This window comes from Pezoporus flaviventris, unplaced genomic scaffold (genome assembly GCF_033815535.1).
Source record: "Pezoporus flaviventris isolate CSIRO_AGI_PZ_B2104156 unplaced genomic scaffold, CSIRO_AGI_Pfla_v1 ptg000002l, whole genome shotgun sequence".
Classification (NCBI taxonomy): Eukaryota; Metazoa; Chordata; class Aves; order Psittaciformes; family Psittacidae; genus Pezoporus; species Pezoporus flaviventris.
In genome coordinates, this window is record NW_026892550.1 from 34,457,104 (window position 1) to 34,478,976 (window position 21,873).

At 41.9% G+C, this 21,873-nt stretch overlaps 2 long non-coding RNA genes across 3 annotated transcripts in view; both read left to right on the forward strand.

Annotated features, from left to right (window-relative positions):
• The window catches only part of LOC133275333 (uncharacterized), a 73,741-nt gene extending 53,983 nt beyond the window's left edge, over positions 1-19,758 (forward strand). The window contains exons 3-4 of one of the 2 annotated variants that reach the window (XR_009745472.1): positions 14,049-14,139; positions 19,603-19,758. This is a non-coding gene — a long non-coding RNA (uncharacterized LOC133275333). Of the gene's footprint in view, positions 1-14,048; positions 14,140-14,431; positions 14,693-19,602 lie in introns of those variants that run through there. The other variant, XR_009745469.1, reaches the window with a different exon arrangement.
• Positions 1-21,873, forward strand: part of LOC133280260 (uncharacterized) — a 613,335-nt gene that overhangs the window by 265,558 nt on the left and 325,904 nt on the right. The window lies entirely within an intron of this gene.

A 21,873-nucleotide genomic window follows, 5' to 3' on the forward strand; every position in this document is an offset into this window, starting at 1 on the left:
GCAGCAATATCTTTCCACAGTGCAGCAGCCCAGATGGGTTTACCTCTGCGTTGCCAGTTGCTCTGCTTCCATTGCTTCAACCACCCCCACAGGGCATTTGCCACCATCCATGAGTCAGTATAGAGATAAAGTACTGGCCACTTTTCTCGTTCAGCAATGTCCAGGGCCAGCTGGATGGCTTTCACCTCGGCAAATTGACTCGATTCACCCTCTCCTTCAGCAGTTTCTGCAACTTGTCGTCCAGGACTCCATACAGCTGCCTTCCATCTCCGATGCTTTCCCACAATACGGCAAGAGCCATCAGTAAACAAGGCATACTGCTTTTCACTTTCTGACAGTTTATTATATGGTGGGGCCTCTTCAGCACGCACCACCTCCTCCTCTGGTGACATTCCGAAATCTTTGCCCTCTGGCCAGTCCATGATGACTTCTAGAATGCCTGGACGACTGGGATTTCCTATTCGAGTTCGTTGTGTAATTAGTGCAGCCCATTTACTCCATGTAGCATCAGTTGCATGATGTGTAGAGGAGACCCTGCCTTTGAACATCCAGCCCAGCACGGGCAGCCGGGGTGCCAGGAGGAGCTGTGCTTCAGTGCCAATCACTTCCGAAGCAGCTCGAACCCCTTCATAGGCTGCCAGTATCTCTTTCTCAGTTGGGGTATAGCTGGCCTCAGATCCTTTGTATCCCCGACTCCAAAAGCCGAGGGGTCGACCTCGAGTCTCCCCTGGAGCTTTCTGCCAGAGGCTCCAGGTAGGACCGTTCTCCCCAGCTGCAGTGTACAGCACATTTTTTACATCTGGTCCGGTTCGGACTGGTCCAAGGGCTACTGCATGAACTATCTCGCGTTTAATTTGCTCAAAGGCTTGTTGCTGCTCAGGGCCCCATTTAAAATCATTCTTCTTCCGGGTCACATGATAGAGAGGGCTTACAATCGAACTGTAATTTGGGATGTGCATTCTCCAGAACCCCACTGCACCCAAGAAAGCTTGCGTTTCTTTCTTATTAGTTGGTGGAGACATTGCTGTTATCTTGTTGATCACATCTGTGGGGATCTGTCTACGTCCATCTTGCCATTTTATTCCCAAAAATTGTATCTCCTGTGCAGGTCCCTTGACCTTACTCCGTTTTATGGCAAAACCGGCTTTCAGCAGGATTTGGATTATTTTCCTCCCTTTCTCAAAGACTTCTTCCGCTGTATCGCCCCACACAATAATGTCATCAATGTATTGCAGGTGTTCTGGAGCTTGCCCCTGTTCCAGTGCAGTCTGGATCAGTCCATGGCAAATGGTAGGGCTGTGTTTCCACCCCTGGGGCAGTCGGTTCCAAGTGAACTGGACACCCCTCCAAGTAAAAGCAAACTGTGGCCTGCACTCTGCTGCCAAAGGAATGGAGAAAAATGCATTGGCAATATCAATCGTGGCATACCACTTGGCTGCTTTTGACTCTAGCTCATACTGAAGTTCTAGCATGTCCGGTACGGCAGCACTCAATGGTGGTGTGACTTCATTCAGGCCACGATAGTCTACTGTTAGTCTCCATTCTCCATTAGACTTTCGCACTGGCCATATGGGGCTATTGAAGGGTGAGCGGGTCCTGCTGATCACCCCCTGACTCTCCAGTCTACGAATCAGCTGATGGATGGGAATCAGGGAGTCTCGGTTGGTGCGATATTGCCGCCGGTGCACTGTTGTGGTCGCAATTGGCACTTGTTGTTCTTCAACTTTCAGCAACCCCACAGCAGAGGGATCTTCTGAGAGACCAGGCAAAGTGGACAGCTGCTCAATTTCCTCAGTCTCCAAAGCAGCAATACCAAAAGCCCACCGGTACCCTTTTGGGTCTTTGAAGTACCCTCTCTTGAGGTAGTCTATGCCGAGGATGCATGGAGCCTCTGGACCAGTCACAATAGGGTGCTTTTGCCACTCCCTCCCAGTCAGGCTGATTTCAGCCTCCAGCACAGTCAACTCTTGGGATCCTCCTGTTACTCCAGAAATATAGATGGGTTCCACCCCTTGACAGCTTGATGGCATCAGGGTACACTGTGCACCGGTATCTACTAGAGCCTTATACTTCTGTGGGACTGATGTGCCAGGCCATCTGATCCACACAGTCCAGTAAATCCGATTGTCCCCTACCTCCACCTGGCTGGAGGCAGGGCCCCTCTAATGGTCGTCACAGCATTGGACACTTAAGTCGTGTTGAAAGGGATTATTCTTCGTTATCACAGGAGCTGGAGTAAAATCAGCTCTTCCACTCCATCTGGGAAACTGCTCACCAGAAACTGAAGCCGTAGCTCTCATGGGACGATCAGTCTTGGCCCTTGCTCCCCTCTTCAGTTCACTCACCCGTTCCTCCAAAGCTGAAGTAGGTTTTCCATCCCACTTTGTCATGTCTTCTCCGTGATCCAGCAGGTAAAACCATAGGGTACCCCGTGGCATATACCTTCTGTATCTCCTCTCTTGAACAATAGGACGTCTTTTGTTAATAGCTGAGACGCGTGTTGGTACACGTGAGGAGCTGGATAAATCAGATACATCGTCCCTCAATTTGTCGAGGTCCTGGGACAGTTTTTTCACAGCTGAGATGATGGAAGGAGTGAGATTGTCTTCGAACTCTCGGAGTTTATGAACCATTTCATCCACTGTTAGTGGTACTATGTCATTCCAGGTCACTGTTGCCAATGAATGGGCATATGATGACGGTGCATTCCGTGTAAGTTTTCGCCACATGGGTCGTGTACATTCAACTTCATCTGGATCTATAGGTGTATCCCCGTTATTCGGCTTGATGTGATAGATCATCTCTACGATGGCCGATTCCCTCAGAGACTGGATGCCTTTGTCTATAGTAGTCCACTTGGCCGAACGACTCGTAACATCGTCCTTGTACGGAAACCTTTCTTTCACAGCTGCCAAGAGCCTCCTCCAAAGGCTGAGGGACTTTTTCTCTCTTGCAATTGCTTTGTCAATTCCCCCTTCTCTAGCAAGTGATCCCAGCTGCTTGGCTTCTGTACCTTCTAGTTCGTGACCATCGGCCCCATTGTCCCAGCATCGGAGTAACCAGGTGATGATGTGCTCCCCTGGTTGACGGGTAAAATCTTTTCGCATATTCCGCAGCTCGGTTGAGGTCCGAGGTCGAGAAGTTACCTCTTCTTCTTCTTCTTCGTCATGTGAGGATGACTCCTGATCAGATTCTGGACCGGGTGGTGAATTCATTGGTTCTTCATCTCGCTTCACCCTTTTTGCCTCCTTTTTGCTTGTTCTCTTGCGTACAGGGGCAACCGATATTGGTACGAATTGGTCCTCTGGTTTGGCTGCAGTGATTATCACTGTGGTTTGAGTAGCGACTGTACTTGTTGCTGGGGGTGGTGTAGCTACCGTGCTTGGAGCTGGGGTAACCGCGCTGTCTGTTGCAGTTGAAGTTTGAGCAGCTGCTGTACTTGCCACTGGGGTAGCTGCGCAGTTCATTGCAGCCAAAGTTTGAGTAGCGACTGTCGCTTTGCCCTCAAATCCGCCGACATTCTTTTCCTTTTGAAGGTGCTGGATAGTGTTGAACAAGGCCCTGTAAGCATAGGCCAAGCCCCAGCACGTTGCCGTGATTTGTCCATCTCTGGTATGGCCAGAATGACCACACACCTCATTTAAGTGTTTTACTAATTCTTCTGGATTTTGCAGTTGTTCGGTAGTGAAATTCCAAAATACTGGGGGGGCCCACTGACCTAGATACTTGCCCATACTATCCCACACACCCTGCCACTCATGGCTGTCCAGCCTCTGGGAAAATCTCTCGGTCCTCCTACATCGTCGTTTGACCCCAGACAAGACCCAAACCTGAATCTGCTTAACTCTTGAAATCAGTAGTGGGCAAAACACACTCTGTATGCGTGTTAGCATGGTGATTCCCATCACCATCAGCAAACAAGTCTCAAGAGCATTAAAAGGCCATTTAAAAAATTCGAAACTCTCAAATGTAAATGGTCTGGGGGGACGACTAGGAGGGTAAAAGGATGTCTCCTTCACAGGTTGAGCACCTGAGAAGGAGAAAAAAGATGTGTAATTGCTAAGCACCTCCATCATATACCTCCCAAAGTATAAAGGTGGTGACCACACTGGGAACATAAGCCAGATCAGTTTCATGATCAATGATTCTATTGTATTACAAGTCATTACCATAAAGTACAATGGGATAAAAACCTTAGCCCAAGCCCCACACTTGAAAAACACTAATACAGCCAATACCGGATGGACGTAAGATATGGTATACTGAAACTGTGAGATCAAGAGGAAAAACCTTGAGAGCCAATAAATCAGCATTGTGACGAGTGACTATCAATCCAGTCAGATCTGTTCTTATCTCAACCCCTCGTGCCCCACGTTGGGCGCCAAAAAGAAACTGTCGTGGTTTAAACCCAGTCAGGTAACTTGTTCACTCACTCCCAGTGAGTGGTGCCAAGCTGACAACAATCAAGGTCCGTGTTCGTCTCCCCCCCCCTCCCTGCACCGGGGCTCTCCCCTTCCCCGCTCCCGGAGGAACGGGGAGGAGGATCGAGAGAGTGCAACTCCTACGGGTTGAGACAAGAACAGTCCAGCAACAAATCACCACCGCTACTATCAGCTAAAACAATGATAAGGGAAAATAACAAGGGAAGAGAATACGATACCACCGGCCAAGAAAACGAGTTCCACCCGGAAGCTCCTGTCCTTCCGGGTAACTCCCAGTTACCCCCCACCCCGGGCATGACGTGCTGTGGTATGGAATACCTCCCCGGCTAGCCCGGGTCAGGCGCCCCGTCTCTGCTTCCTCACAGCTTCCCCTCCTCCCTGGCAGAGCATGAGCCTCACAGAGTCCTTGGTCAGGGTAAACATCACTTAGCAACAACCGAAAACATCGGCTTCACCAACGCTGTTCTCAAAACTAGAAGTCAAAACACAGCACTGCACCAGCTAACACAAAGGAAAAAACATGACTGCTACTGCTGAACCCAGGACAAGTAGTTGGACAGAATTTCTATATTACAAATTCTAAGAGTCCATAGTTCTATTGAGCTTAGATTACTTATGTAGACATATCTTTTAATTTAAGAACTGTGACTTTTCTGCTACAATTCTTTAAAATATTTTCTTCAAGCGATCCCAGCAGGATTAAAAGCATTGTTCTACATGTCTCAGGACACCACTGATAAGAACAGTCTGGAACTAGTGGACTGGGTTAGAGTCAGCTTCATCAATCCTCCAGACATAATCTAAGAGCAGAAAGGCTTACTTTGACCAAAATGACAACTTCTGCTCATGATGACACTGCTGTGATTGTGTCCTTCTGTTCTTCATCAGTAGGATATTTCAGGAGGGTGTTTAAGTTAAAAGGGAAAGGTTGACAGTGCTTTTCCCATTTTATGGTAATCTAAGATTTATTTCCAGTCAAGGTCTCTCTTTAACATATATATATAATGGCTGTGACGTGTCTTTAAAAATAGATCTTTCTTTGTGATTAAATTAGAACTTTGGTCTCCAGTATGTAATGTTTTATCCATTCAGGATGAACCATGAGATGAGTTTCAGTATTAGCATTTAGAACATCAACAGTGTGCAAGCCAGAGCATATGGCTTGTAGGAATTAGTGGTGATACGCTATTAAGGTAGGTGTAGGAGTCTAGAAACCTGCTTCTCTACAAAAAGGGTAAGATTCATGTGAAAAATGTTTATTCAGGAAAATGCAAATAAAGTAGAAAAAAATATTTTTAAATTAGAAATAGAGCCATGTTTCAGATTCAGATTTGAATATGGATGTCCTTATAAATTAGAAGACTTCGTGTCTGATCTATGGGCATGATTCTTCTGAGAATCTTGGGTCGCCAGCATTAATTACCAGATATCTTTATTTGTAGATTAGAAATATCCACAAACAATTCTTTCAGTGCAGTTTCTCTCAATGAAGTTTTTAGTATTTTTCATGGTTTAAGCCCAGTTGCTAAATCAGAACCACATAGCTGCTTCCTCCCCCTCACTCCCCCCTACCCAGGCAGGATGAGGAGAGAATCTAAGGAATGTAAGACCCATGGGTTGAGATAAGAACAGCTTAATAATTAAAGTACAATATACTACTGCTACTACTACTAATAATAATAACGATAAGGTAAATAACAAGGGTAGAGAATATGAAACTAAGAAGAGGAAAGGGGGAAAAAACACAGAACAAACAATACGATTGCTCATCACCTGCAGACCAATACTCATCCTGACCTGAGCAGCGACAGGTCCCTTCAGGGTTACTCCCCCCAGTTTATATGCTGGGCATGATGTGCTGTGGTATGGAATACCCCTTGGCTAATTTGTCTCTGCTCCTTCCCAGCTTCCTGTGCCCCTCCTCACTGGCAGAGCATGAGAAACTGAACAGTCCTCAAGAGTAAGTGCTACTTAGAAACAATTAAAACATCAGTGTGTTATCAACATTATTCTCAGACCAAAACACAGCACTGTACCAGCTACTAGGAAGAAAATTAACTCTATCCCAGCCAAAACCAGGACATGTTGCTTCTGGGTAGAAAGAAAACCTGTTTTTAGGGAGGGTTCCAAATAGAGTAATTCTTGGTAGTTTGGTAAGAATGAAACACTAAGAAAGGTTGCAAAAACATCAGTTGTCTGATGTCAATATAGAATTGACATTGTTCTTGCCTTAAAAGAAGGTTAAAGAACATGTCATTGATGGCTTACTGCATAGGGAAGTTTTTCCACTCTCTTTATGAAGATTAAAGCTTTTTCATTCTTTCACAAGTATGGCAGTCATTTGGCAGAACATAAAATACATGATGATCAGAAGTAGCTTTGTAAAGTCCACTTGTCCCCTTTTAAAACTGATCTTTTAGTCTGTTTAAAAACAGAGATACAGTTAAAAAATTTCCCTGTGGGCTATCTTGAACAAAATTCAACTTTGCATGTTTGTTATTCCAGTCTAAGCCATGAAATTCTGGACCTCCACAAAGTTTTTCAAAGCAGCTGGAAATACGAAATTTTGTGTTTGAAGGTTTTATTTATTTTTAATAATCACTTAGTTGTGAGTCATGGTGGTGGTGGTATGAGGATGGCTTCTTGAGCACAGTCCTCACACAGTAACTTTCATTAAAGATCTGTTAAAATAGGGATGTGACGACTGGCAATATCATCATTGCAGTGTATGGCAGTGGGCAGGCAAGAGTAGTGAGCATAGCAAATGTTCCACTGTACAGAAATGACTAGCAAATCTATTCCTGTTACATGAACACCTCTTCTTAATACATAATACTTTTTGTGACATATGCTGTAAGATACAGGTTTTGCAAATACTCTTCAGTTATTTGTGCTTATTCAGTGAAAAGATTCCAACATTTTTATTACAAATTTATTTGTAGAAAATAGACTAATTAAGCCTGTCATTTGTTTCAGAGTTATAACAAGTGTGAGTGATAGATTTGGCTGTCCAGTTTCGTTTGTTTTGAAATGACAGCAAATTGGATTGGCTGGCTGATGTATCAAAACCAAATGGCAAAAAAAAAAACATATACTGGCAGGACTATTGGCATTTTATGTCAAGCAGCTTGGTTCAGGCAGGAAAATCCCTTTGAATTAGCTCTTCCTAACTGTTTGGTTTTGTCAGTCATATTTATTATTCCATGTATCTATTCCTTGTATTTTAGGCAGTTCTGTTTCTTGGCTGTATTGGCAGTGCAACATATGACTAATTCCTTGCAAAGGCAATACAATAACAGTGTTCTGTCTCTTTCTTTTACAGTTCATTATGCATCAGGCCCAACAGTGTCCATTTGCTCTTTAGAATAAAAAGCATTGTGTTTTGAGTAGGACAGTAGATCAGATTTTATTTGCAGGTTGGAAGAGTATGAGAAGTTAGTCAGGATCTAGTTTGGGCTCTGATTTCTTGTTCCAGTTTAGAACAGCTTATGGTTTGCTCTAACAAGCATCCACTGAAGGTATCTCAGAGCTGTCTTTTGCCATGCATCCTGACACAGCTTTTTTATGTTCATCTGTCCAAAATCTGCAAAAGGGGAAGCATAAGCAGGCAAAACAAGACAATTTCCAGAATGCAATTAAAGAAATTTAATACGCTAAAGCCTCCTTTAAAATGTCACAGCTGCTATTTTGCACTGAGCTAATGAATCTGAATGGTGCGTAGTGAAAGCTATGTGGTGTCGTCAACATGTTGGAGGGAAGGGATGCCATCCAGAGAGACCTTGACACGCTTGAGAGGTGGGCCAGCCTCATAGAATTGTAGAATCATAGAATAGTTAGGGTTGGAAAGCACCTTAAGATCACCAAGTTCCAACCACCCTGCCATGGGCAGGGACACCTCACACTAAACCATATCACCCAAGGTTTCATCCAATCCGGTCTTGAAAGCTGCCAGGGATGGAGCATTCACAACTTCCTTGTGAAACCCATTCCAGGGCCTCACCAACCTCACAGTGAAGAACTTCTTCCTTATATCAAACCTAAACTTCCCCTGTTTAAGTTTTAACCCATTACCCCTTGTCCTATCACTACAGTCTCTAATGTAGAGTCCCTTCCCAGCATTCCTATAGGCCCCCTTCAGATACTGGAAGGCTGCTATGAAGTCTCCACACAGCCTTCTCTTCTCCAGGCTGAACAGCTCCAACTTTCTCAGCCTGTCTTCATACGGAAGGTGCTCCAGTCCCCTGATCATCCTCGTGGCCCTTCTCTGGACTTGTTCCAACAGTTCCATGTCCTTTTTCTGTTGAGGACACCAGAACTGCACACAATACTCCAGGTGAGGTCTCATGAGAGCAGAGTAGAGGGGCAGGATCACCTCCTTCAACCTGCTGGTCACACTCCTTTTGATGCAGCCCAGGATACAGTTGGCTTTCTGGGCTGCAAGTGCACATTGCTGGTTCATGTTCATTTTCTCATTGACCAACACCCCCAAGTCCTTCTCCGCAGGGCTGCTCTGAATCTCTTCTCTGCCCAACCTGTAGCTGTGCCTGGGATTGCTCCAACCCAGGTGTAGGATCTTGCACTTGTCATGAAGTTCAACAAGGCTAAGTGCAATGTCCTGCACGTGATTTGGGGCAATCCCAACCACAGGTACAGGCTGGGAGGAGAAGTGATTCAGGGAAGCCGTGAGGGAAAGGACTTGGGGGTGTTGGCTGATAAGAAGCTCAACATGAGCTGGCTTCAGTGTGCACTCACAGCCCAGAAAGCCAGCTGTGTCCTAGGATGCATCAAAAGAAGCATGTTCAGCAGGTTGAATTAGGTGATTCTCCCCCTCTACTCCATTCTTGTGAGACCCCACCTGGAATTCTGCATTCAGCTCTGAGGGTGGTTCCAAGACAAGAGGGGACATGGACCTGCTCAAGCGAGTCCAGAGGAGGCTGGAGCACCTCCTATGAAGAGAGGCTGAAAGCGCTGGACTCGTTCAGCCTGGAGAAGGCTCCAGGGGGACATTAAAGCAGCTTGCAGTACCTGAAGGGTGCCTACAGGAAATCTGGAGACAGACTTTTAACAAGGGTATGTAGTGACAGGACAAGGGGGAATGGCTTTAAGCTGTCAGAAGGGAGATTTAGGTTAGATATTAGAAAGAAATTCCTTAGTGTGAGGGTGCTGAGACACTAGAACAGATTGCCCAGAGAAGCTGTTGCTGCCCCATCCCTGGCAGTGTTCAAGGCTTGGAGGTCTAGTGGAAGGTGTAAGTCCCTGCCCGTAGTAGGGGCATTAGAACTTTGAAACTAGATGATCTTTAAGGTCCCTTACAACCCAAACCATTCTATGATTATATGATTCTGTGATTCTATGACTAAATCATGTCAGCTATGCAATAGTGCTTGAATATTAGCACAGGACTGTTTATGCAGTTTTAAGTACTAACTATTCATGTTTTCCAACAGTCACATCTTTTTGCTTTTTCATATTTTAAGCTGTGTTGCAGAACAAAATATGGTGTTGTGCAACAAAATTAAAACTGTTTAAAGAAGAGTTTAATGCAGTGCCTTAGAAATGCTAGTGCAGCTTTATGTGTGTGTTTCTAAGTTTAGTTCACTTTTCAGCATTCCCTATTTTCTGTAGCATGAGTATATATGACTTTATGTGATGACACAGTATCAAAAAACCTCTCTTCTCTTGCCCATTATTTCTCAACATTTTTAATAGATTCCAGGTTTAGGGATATATTATTCCTGAGGACTTTTAAAAATAACTAATGAAATAGCTATTTGTTTAGAGGAGGAAAAAGTGATTTATAATCCAAAAGAAGTCAGAAATCTGAATATTTAATGCCAGGCAAAGACCAATATAAGTGCCTGAAGTATATATTAATGGAAAAAAGGAACTTATAGCAGTTAATGTATTTTCAAAGCATTTTTTTCATCTAATGTTACGTAAGTATTCCAGTTCCAAAATAGATTTAACTGATGCCAAATCAATTTCTGTACATCCTTTCAGCAACTTGGAAAGTGATAGGAATTCTGCTTAATGAAAATTAGATTTTTCAAAAGGCAGAAAGCTCCTTGTCCTGGGTTCAGCAGTAGCAGTCATGTTTCTCCTCCTTGGTAGCTGGTGCAGTGCAGTGTTTTGACTTTCAGCTCGGGAACAGAGCTGATAGAGATGTTTTGGTTTGGCCAAGGACTTTGTGAGCCTCATGCTCTGCCAGGGAGGAGGGGAAGCTGGGAGGAAGCAGAGACAGGACACCTGACCCAAACTGACCAAAGAGGTATTCCATACCACAGCACGTCATGCCCAGGAGGTAACTGGGAGTGAGACGGAAGGGCTGGGAGACGGCAGGGTTGGAGGAGGTATGGGTCGGTGCTTGGTCGGGGACTGGGGGGCCGAGTTATCAGTTGGTTGGTGGTGAGGTGTTGTATTCTCTTCCCTTGTTATTTCTATTATCATTGTTATTATTGGTGGTAGCAGTAGTGATTTGTGTTATACCTTAGTTACTAAACTGTTTTTATCTCAACCCGTGGGAGTTGCATTCTTTTTGATTCTCCTCTCCGTCCCTCCGGGAGCAGGGGGAGGGCAAGAAAAGGGGGGGAAGTGAGTGAACGAATTACCTGACTGGGTTTAAACCACGACACCCCTTTCATGTGGCTTTAAGTTCTGTACTATAAGTTCTCAGATGTTCACTGTCACTGACTGATGATACAAGCATTATTTGAAAGAGAATTAACATGAAATGGTTTTAGTACAAAAAATCTATTAGGCATTGTAGATTATTGATAGAGAACTGAGAAGAACATCTAAGCTCTAGTGGACTGGCTATAGGACACAAGCAGGCTAGTGTTAAGACATTTTTTAGTAAATAAATCAGAATACTTTCCAAATGATGCAATCTTGACAAATTGACGTATCCATACTGATCTACTATGGGTATTATTCTTTTGATTGTTTTATTTATTCAGTGTGGAATTTTTCAGTGTTGAATTCTCAAGAGATTAACATAGGGGAAGCGCAGAGTTTAATGCTATAAATATTTACTAAAATCTATTCTGGATAACCAAACCAACGAGGGTGGCTGATTTATTAAAAAAAATCACTTCTTATACACATTCACACACTCCACTTCCATAACCAGTCAACATTTTTCTGTTAAACTTGTCTTATAGACAAAAGCTGCATATTTAAAGCTTTTGTGTGTGAAATTACGTGATTTTTGTATGTGTAAATAAATATATTATATTAAAACTCCCCTGATAATTACAGATAACCCATTGTAAAAAAATCATCAGTTCAGGCAAGCACAATGAAAGGACATGATTAATTAGCATTCCAGACAAACTTCTAAATCACAGTAACTTTGCTCAGGTTTACATTGTGCTCTTTTAATTTATTTTGATCAATTTGGTTGACATACTGGGATTAAAAATGCTGCCTTTTGAGTTATAAAAACCTTATTTGTATACAGAAGAAATAGGTAAGTTTAAAAATTGTGGAATTAACCAAACAGAATACCCACATGCATGTCGATCATCTGTGACTTCTGAGTGTAGTCTCCTGCAAAGAAACCATTTTAGAGTGCTTTCGGAGTAAAAATGCCAGAACTGAATGCAAATGTGGAGACTGAACTGTAAAAAGTTGCATGTATAAAGGATTACTTAAAGTTCATGGAATCTTTAAAGTGAGCATATGAATGTTTTTTCATTACATTAAATAAGGTAAGTGAGCTGCATACATGAAATAGTATGCAATTATCTCTAAATACATAAGTATAAATTAACAAATACTGATGATTCCAAAATTATTCTAGATTTTCAAGTTTACTTAATCTTGGCAAAATAAACACCAGAATACTTCACATTTGCAACATATTTGTTATATAGTAAACATCAGATAATTCTAATTTGCAAGTTTTACTTAACTGTTTTCTTCATTGCATTAGACCAAATGTCTCCCACAAATAAAGAAGATGAAGTTAACCTCCCCTAACATTTGTATGTCCACTACTTACCCTGTCACATGATGGTCTTTTCATAGTCAATGACTGTTAGTCAACATAGTCAACAGAATCTGGAGTCCATTTCGCATTAAGTTGGCAACTAGATGAATCACCCCCCAAAGGTACCTGTTGCTGTCCATGGAATGCCAAACTGTGATTGACTAGTACAGATGTCTGTGCTGTATATGCTTACACTTCAGGGAGACAAATCCTGTACAGTCACTCTGAGTTATATGAGTGAATCAGAATTTATGTGCAAACAGTTGACTCAGTAGAAATTCTACAAAGCATTTGTGGTTTGGATGTCTGATACATGTCCTGTCCAAGCAATCTGGGCATTTTCAGTACGTCATACCAAGCCCACAGGACTTATTGCGTGTACACAGGCCATTTCCACTGCATAGATCAGCTTGAAGAAATAAAAAATGCATGGTATGGGCCAGTTGGCTTGTCTGCAGATGCACTGAAAACTTCACTGGCATTTCTTGGTATGCTACAAATGCTATACTACCTGAACTGTTGAACATCCTGGCTAAATGTCCATGCTGCCATGTTTTATTCGAGCAAGGTTACCATTATTCCATGGAAATCCAGAATTAGTATCTCATACATTACCTGAAAAGCATATCAAATGAATAAGTTTAATTTTCCTTCACATGTCTAGCAGTGATTTCTCATAATTCAATATAAAATGGAATGCATATAACAAGAAATAGAAGAGAAGGATTCATCTTATGGAAAGGTAGTCATAAATCCTCAGAACTAATTTTTCACACTGGTTTTATGAACCACTGGAGCTGAAAAGCCTTGGAGAACTTTTTGGAATTTTCTGGCAGAAATAAATACAGTTGGCTGGGTCTAATAAAACACAAAACGTCTCGATATGAAATTGTTGTTATTGTTAGAAAATCACTGGCCATCTGGTTTGGCATAATGTGCCATAAGATACAAAATATGGGTGTAAAATTTAGCATTCAAATATTTTCTTTAAAATAGAGGAGCCAAATATATGCTACATCATCAGTATTCACAACTGGAAGAGAGAGATAGAAACTGAAGCTCTGAACTCTACACTGTGAAAACTAATATAGGACAAACAAAATAAGCTGTTCGTCTGAAGAGTAAATGAGCATACACGCATGATGAAACCCTCATTTAAACTCAGATGCTAGGGGATAGTACAGTGGCACTTTAGATACAATTTACAGCCTTTATTGGAAATAATTGTGTGCATCCTCTCAGGAGCTATACAAAGATTATATAAAACAGAAAGAGCCCACTTTTCTGAAAAGAAGAAAAAGGGCGCAAGTAAGAAGTTTCCTGGGTTTTTTCGTTGTTTTTTTTTTTTTTTGCAAACTTTACTTCTACAACTTCAGGTACTCTTTGCAGCAAGGCAAATCATTGAAGCAATATGAAACACCCAGGTGCTGCAGACAAAGCAGTTCTGATTAAAATCCAGATTATCTAATTACCCTATCAATATGTTTACATTGATCACTTACAAATAATGTTTGATAAATAAATGCTTGCAGTTAATCCTTTGAATTTAAAAATGTAATGTATTTATATCACAATTTAAATGTCTCTAAAACTAGACGTATTCCCCTTTCTTCCAGCTGCCTCCAGTGGATTTATGTGGCTATGTAATGGAAATTAGCAAGAAATTGCTGTGTATTTTCAGAGACTACATGGACCTCAGGAGAAGAGGTACTGGAAATGGATAGATTTTCATTATTTTATTCTGATTTAAGTAACTGAAGGAAGAAAGTATAGTTGTCAGCAAAAGGAAAGTTAGAAATAATCTGACTGAAAAGAACTGCAGGCCTGGAAGAGCTATATAACACATGGTTTTGCTTCAGATCATGTATAAGCTTGGACACACTAGGCAGGTCATTAGCAATCTGAACATACGCATCCAGGCATTCTGCGTTATTCTGGTGGGGGAACCTCTGTGACTCTGCCTTGCTTGCCAGGCAGGAGCACTTTGTGCTTGCAGGAGTCTATTTCCCCCTGATTGCTGTATCAGGTACCTGACTGGATCACCCTACATCTTTAGAATACCCATGCTCTAAGTTTGGAGGGAAGCCAGAATATGTGTATGTCTTGGGGAGTGCAGCGGTAAAAGCATACACGTCTTATTCCAGAAGTTGAGAAGTGCTTTTGTGTTACAGAGTTCTCATTTCTGTAATGAAAAGCAAACTATCCAAAACAAGTAAAAGATATTATTGTAATCCTCATAAAGATAAAAGGTGTTAGCTATTATTGTCATTACCTCACGATCCTCAGAGTCAGCTATTGGGGATGAAAAACATCTGGGTGTCATTTACAAAATCTTAAGTGAATGAATTTGACAAATTTGTTAAATGAAACTGAGCAGTGACAAAAAATTAAAGGGAATATGCTACCTCCCTACAGTGTAAACCCAGCATGTCTAAAAGTTGGTGGGTTTGGGTTTTGTTTGTTTTTCCTTTTTACCAGGGAAATCAATAATACATGAAATAGAAATTCATAACAGCTGAAGAGCAATTTGTATGCCAGCATTCACCATTTATCTTGACATATGGGTATGTCGTAGAATCATAGAATCAACTAGATTGGAAAAGACCTTTAAGGATCACCAAGTCCAACCATTACCCCTTGACTGCCAAGACCATCACTAAACTATGTCACTGAAGCCCTCATCTACATGGTTTTTGAACACTTCAAAACTGTCCTGCCAAGCATCATCATTAAATAACTTGTAGGAGAATACATTTTTCAGTAAAGCAAAAGGCAGAAGGGGACTATTATAGGGAGGCCTTTTATGATTTAAAAAGGAGTAAGATGTCTGAAATTTTCCTTCTGAATATTGGCTGCACTTGTTTTGGGCAAAGGATACATTCAGTACAATATTAAGTTGAATTTATATGAAAATGAAGCCAAACACTACACGGTGAGAGAATGCAGATTTCGGTAACTAACCCAAATCTGTCAATTTTCTACCTACCTGTACTACTATATACTTACCCTATGTTAAATTAAGGATCTTTGAAAACTGTAATGTGAACCAGTACCCAGATCTTGCAGATCTAGTCCCATTCATAGTACTTTGTTTCTGTCATGTACGTACTTCACTCTAATTCTCAGCACAATTGTTTAGGGTCATCAGGATGTCATTAAGAAATGCAAACACTGAATACTATGTACTCATGATTTAATTTTTTATGTCCATAAGTCTTCTTTACATAAATAACATAAGCATCGGGGGTAATGCTTATGTCGGATGTTCCACTCATCATTTATATAACTTAATCCTAATTTTTTTCCTTAGTGCTCTTAAGCAAGATAATACTGAACTTTGTATATATTGTGCCTTATATATATAGACAATCATACGTGTACACAGCGAGGATGCTGGGAGAGGGCACAGCCAAGACAGCTGATCCCAACTGACCAAAGGGATATCGAATCATAGAATCATAGAATAGTTAGGGTTGGAAAGGAGCTTAAGATCATCTAGTTCCAACCCCCCTGCCATAGGCAGGGATACCTCACACTAAACCATGTCCAACCCAGTCTTGAATGCTGCCAGGGATGGAGCCATCACAACTTCCTTGGGAAACCCATTCCAGTGCCTCACCACCCTAACAGGAAAGAATTTCTTCTTTATATCTAACCTAAACTTCCCCTGTTTAAGTTTTAACCCATTACCCCTTGTCACAGTATCACACAGTATCACAGTATGCTAGAGATTGGAAGGGACCTCAAAAGATCATCTAGTCCAATCCCCCTGTCGTCCACTAGGACCCCCAGGTCCCTCTCCCCTACACTGCTCTCTAACAGGTCGTTCCCCAACCTATACTGGAACCTGGGGTTGTTGCTGCCCAGATGCAGGACTCTACACTTTCCCTTGTTATATTTCATCAAGTTATTCCCTGCCCAACTCTCCAGCCTGTCCAGGTCTCACTGGATGGCAGCACAGCCTTCTGGCGTGTCAGCCACTCCTCCCAGCTTAGTGTCATCAGCAAACTTGCTGATAGTACACTCAATTCCCTCATCTAAATCATTGATGAATATATTAAATAATACTGGTCCCAGTACTGACCCTTGAGGCACTCCACTAGATACAGGCCTCCAACTAGACTCCGCCCCACAGACTACAACTCTCTGGCTTCTCTCCTTCAGCCAGTTCACAGTCCACCTCACTACCTGATCATCCAGACCACTCTTCCTCAATTTAGCTGTGAGGATGCTGTGGGAGACTGTGTCAAATGCTTTGCTGAAGTCAAGGTAGACCACATCCACCGCTCTGCCATCATCCATCCACCGTGTTATTTCCTCATAAAAGGCTATGAGATTGGTCAAGCATGACCTCCCCCTGGTGAAGCCATGTTGTCCTATCACTGCAGTCCCTAATGAAGAGTCCCTCCCCAGCATCCCTATAGGCCCCCTTCAGATACTGGAAGGCTGCTATGAGGTCTCCACACAGCCTTCTCTTCTCCAGACTGAACAGCCCCAACTTTCTCAGCCTGTCTTCATACGGAAGGTGCTCCAGTCCCCTGATCATCCTCGTGGCCCTTCTCTGGACTTGTTCCAACAGTTCCATGTCCTTTTTATGTTGAGGATGCCAGAACTGCACACAATACTCCAAGTGAGGTCTCACAAGAGCAGAGTAGAGGGGCAGGATCACCTCCTTTGACCTGCTGGTCATGCTCCTTTTGATGCAGCCCAGGATACAGTTGGCTTTCTGGGCTGTGAGTGCACATTGAAGCAGGCTCATGTTCATTTTCTCATTGACCAACACCCCCAAGTCCTTCTCCACAGGGCTGCTCTGAATCTCTTCTCTGCCCAACCTGTAGCTGTGCCTGGGATTGCTCCAACCCAGGTGTAGGACCTTGCACTTTTCATGGTTAAACTTCAGAAGGTTGGCATCAGCCCACCACACAAGCATGTCGAGGTCCCTCTGGATGGCATTCCTTCCCTCCAGCATTATCAACCTAACCACACAGCTTGGTGTCATTGGCAAGCTTGCTGAATATTCACTCAATCCCATTGTCCATGTCACCGACAAAGGTGTTGAACAAGACCGGTGCCAACACCAATCCCTGAGAGACACCACTCATTACTGTCCTACTGGACATTGAGCTGTTACTCACTACTCTTTGCATGTCGCCATCCAGCCAGTTCTTTATCCACAGAGTGGTCCATCCATCAAATTGATGTCTCTCCAATTTAGAGACAAGGATGTCGTGTGGGGCAGTGTTGAACACTTTGCACAAGTCCAGGTAGATGACATCAACTGCTCTACCCCTATGCATCAGTTCTGTAGCCCCATCATAGAAGGCCACCAAACTGGTCAGGCAGGATTTCCCCTTAGTGAAGCCATGCTGTCTGTCACCAAGCACCTTGTTGTTTCTCATGTGCCTTAGCATGCCTTCCAGGAGAATCTGCTCCAAGATTTTGCCAGACAAAATCTTGAAGACTGGCTGGTCTGTAGTTCCCTGCGTCATATGTTATTTCATACGTTATATTTATATGATATGATCTAACATACGATATATATGTCATATCATTATTTTATATATATCATATGTTATTTCATAACATATGGCGTCATGCTCAACATGTAAAGCTGTGGGAAGAAGAAGTAAAAGGGGGATGCTTGAGGTGATGGCATTTAACTTCCCAAGTAACTGTTATGTGTGATGGAGTCCTGTTTTCCCAGAGATGGCTCTAAACACCTGCTTGCTGATGGGAAGTAGTGAATACATTCTTCGGTTTGCTTTGCTTGTGTTCATGCCTTTTCCTTTACTTGTTTAACAGACTATCTCCACTCACAGGTTTCTTTACTTTTACCCTTCTGATACTCTTTCCCCATCCCTCCAGAGGAGGAGAGTGAGTGAGCAGTTGGGTTGTGCTTAGTTGCTGCCTGGGGTTAAACTATGACATTTTTATGTGGAAGACAAAAAGACAGCAAACGCAGAGAACTGAGGAGTGGAGTATACTGAATTATGCTTACTGTTGCCCCTGAAAATGGTACTAAGGTTTATTATTGTTGGGATTTAGCTTCTCAACAGTACCCACAGCATCCAGTGCATTTGCTGCCTTAATATCAGCTACAAGCTAAGAGTCTGGCATTGACAGCAATCTGCTCATGGAAATTTTTCTGTTTGTTAGACATGAAGGTAATGACTACAAATTATAATATTAGAAGAAAAATTATGTATGAAAGTTCTTCGGGTTTTCAGTAAACTTTGAATTTTTTATATCTATGTAGCACCTTTTTTTCCGAGGGTTCTTGATCCTAATGGTTTCCTTTTGGGAATTAAAATTGTGGTAGGAGTGTAGAATAGTCCATATGGAATACTGGATAAATGCATGTGAGTGTACTTGTGCATGAACAAAGATGTAAAGTATAATGCTGTGCAGTCATATGTTTCACTTGGCATAAAAGGCACTTCAGAGGCTTGCTGAAGTAGTCAGAATGACTTTATTCAGTTGTGTTTTAGTCAAGCTGAGTATCATTTAGAGGACCAAACGTTACTCTGCTTTACTAGAAGTAGCAACATTTGAAGCAATGTCCCAGCACTGTGCTACCCAAATAACAGCACAGAATATTTTGTAGTATGTACATATATAGGAATATTTGCAGGTGCATTTACAGATACATATACACTTCCTTTCCTCATGAAGCAGGCAAATAAGTTCTTCCTACTGCTTTTTTATCCTCACTTGCTGTGTTGACACTAATACAGAGAGGATTAACAAAATGTTCTATAAACTTTTTTGATGAAAAATGTTTCAGGGCTGCCAAGACCATAATCATTTGTGTCTTGAAGTTTTGATGAGAAAGATTGTCAAGGAAACAAATAATAATGAATTACAATAGAAAATGCTGCCTTTAGAAAACTGGGGAGATAGGAGCCAAAGATCTACCAGACTAATCTGTAATTGCTGAGGCTTTCACAATAGAAGAAAACACTGCGTGGATACCCTAGGTTTTAATGTAAAAAGTTTATTTGTAAATGTTTTAATGAGTTTTCAAGGAACATTCTGAAGATAGGTGGCAAAGACAGTTTTGACATCATGCAGTAAGGAGTACAGTCATTTTCTGAAATGTGTTCCAGGCAACTGCTTGGCTCATTTCTACACACATCAAATTTTTGTTGGTTTTTTTTTTTTCCATTCCAGACTGGAATGTGAAGTGATCTTATGGAAATTCATGAAGAACAGGTGAACTAATTCAATGGGAGAGGAACATACCTGCTATTTAATTATTGATGAATATTTTCCAGAATTCCATTAGTTTCCCAGAGGTCACTGCTAAATTACATCAAACTTTATGATGTGATTATATCATGAATCAAGATTCAAGTGTTTAACAAACAAAATAATTTAACATTGATATAATGGGAACTTGGAAATATTTCTTTCTTTCCCTTACCTGAAAAGTTCCTGTCTAGCAGCATGAGTTTGGCAAAGCAGTTCTGGATGACAAATTTTGTTTGTTTGCTTAAATACTCATTGTAAGAGCTGTAGGTGGGCTATTAAACTAAAACAGCATTTCCATTACACTGGGTCAAAACAGAACCCATGTCCTCCAACTGGTGGCTAAAATACTGTCAGCAGCATGCAAAAGAAATTCAGCCACTATAAATAAAGCTTTTATTTCCCCAAAGAGCTGTTTTTTTAACAGCAGAAATACTATAACTTTTCTACTTCTATTGATTTTACTTCTTAAGGACTAAAATGGAGCCTGACTTAGTAGGATGTCTTCTGCCTGAAACATACTACTCTTTTTTCAATCCATCTTTAAAAATAACTAAATAGGGCCTTTTTTATACATACCAGATTTAGTTTGCATACGTAGAGATCACAGATTCAGCACTGGGAAGAAAAACAGGCAATATATACAGATTAGGAGGAAAATTATTACTGAGATACAGAGAAACACCTACACTGGCTTTCTAGTCTGTAATTCATATTGAGCTTCTCATCAGCCAACACCCCAATGTTCTTCTCACGGATGCCCTGAATCACTTCCCCTCCCAGTGTGTATCTCTGGTTGGGATTGGCCTGACTCATGTGCAGGATCTTGTACCTTTTTGAACTTCATGAGGTTGGCATTGGCCCACCTCTCAAGCATGTCAAGGTCCCTCTGGATGGCATCCCTTCCCTCCAGCATATCAATCGCACCACATAGCTTGTGTTGTCAGCAAACTTGCTGAAGGTGCACTCAATCCCACTGTCCATGTTGCCAACAAAGACGTTGAGCAAGACTGGTCCCAACGCCCACTCTTGAGGAACACCACTCATTAATAGTCTCCACTTGGACATCGAGCTATTGACCATAACTCTTTGAGTGTGACCATCAAGCCAATTCCTTATCCAGGGAGTTGGCAAATCCATTCCTCTCCAGTCAGCATTTTCGTAGCAATCCTGCAGGTTAAATGTACTGAATCAGCCACAGGAGCCTACATTTTGTTGTCATCCCAAAGATTTAGGAAAGATAATGTAGCAATTGCTGGATGCTACATATATTCATGCATTCAGGTAACCCTTTTAAAGCTGCTGAACCAGCAGGTCTTACAGCTTTTGTTGCCAATAAAGTGGTGATACACTGTCATTAACTTCAGGGCTGTAATTTGTCAACTGTCAAACTGTATGAACTGATAGTCTGAAAGCCCCAAGATTTGGAAAGCTCACAAACCAGCATCTCACCTGTATGATTTTGATCGTATGGGTTTTCAGTGAAATAAATAGTCAATGGGTAAAATTCTGGTCTTTTAGTCTTCCGTGGTGAGACAGCAGGTCCTGGTGTAGTGCCAAAGAGAAAGGATATAGAAAATACATTCTGGAGTACTGGAAAACTTTTGTCAATTTATTCATTTTCTTCCCATCACTGCAGTGGAGGTGGGATTAGACTTGGCACTGTGAGGCTCATAATGGTTTGTCATCATGTAATTATTGCCTCCTGTTTTTGCTCCTGCCCTGTCAGATTGTGGCATATATAAGAAAAGGAAGAACAAAGAATAACAAAAAAACCACCAGAAAGTGAGATTTAAAGGAAAGCGTGATTTCTATAGGAACTGCTGTATGGAACAGTGATTGTCAAAGTAGGCACCACTTGATCACAGAATAAAAAATGTACTGGCATCCAGCTGGATTGTCATGCTAAATTGGGTATCATCTGCATTTGGGTTTGTCATGATGACAGAGCTTTACTCCTCTTCAGTTTTTCTTTCACTTGAAAGCTGGAGTTCAGAGCCTTATGAAGTTGATGCGATTTTGTAACGATACTGACTTTTCTCTGCTCACACTCACCAGCCAAAAAGCTGCTTTGCTTTTCTTTTTTAAAATAATTAATCTAGCTTAAAAATGGATTAGTGTTGTCATATCTTCTTAACAATGTGAATAGAAACTCAGAATGAACAGCTGTCTGGACAATCTTGGATGAAAGCC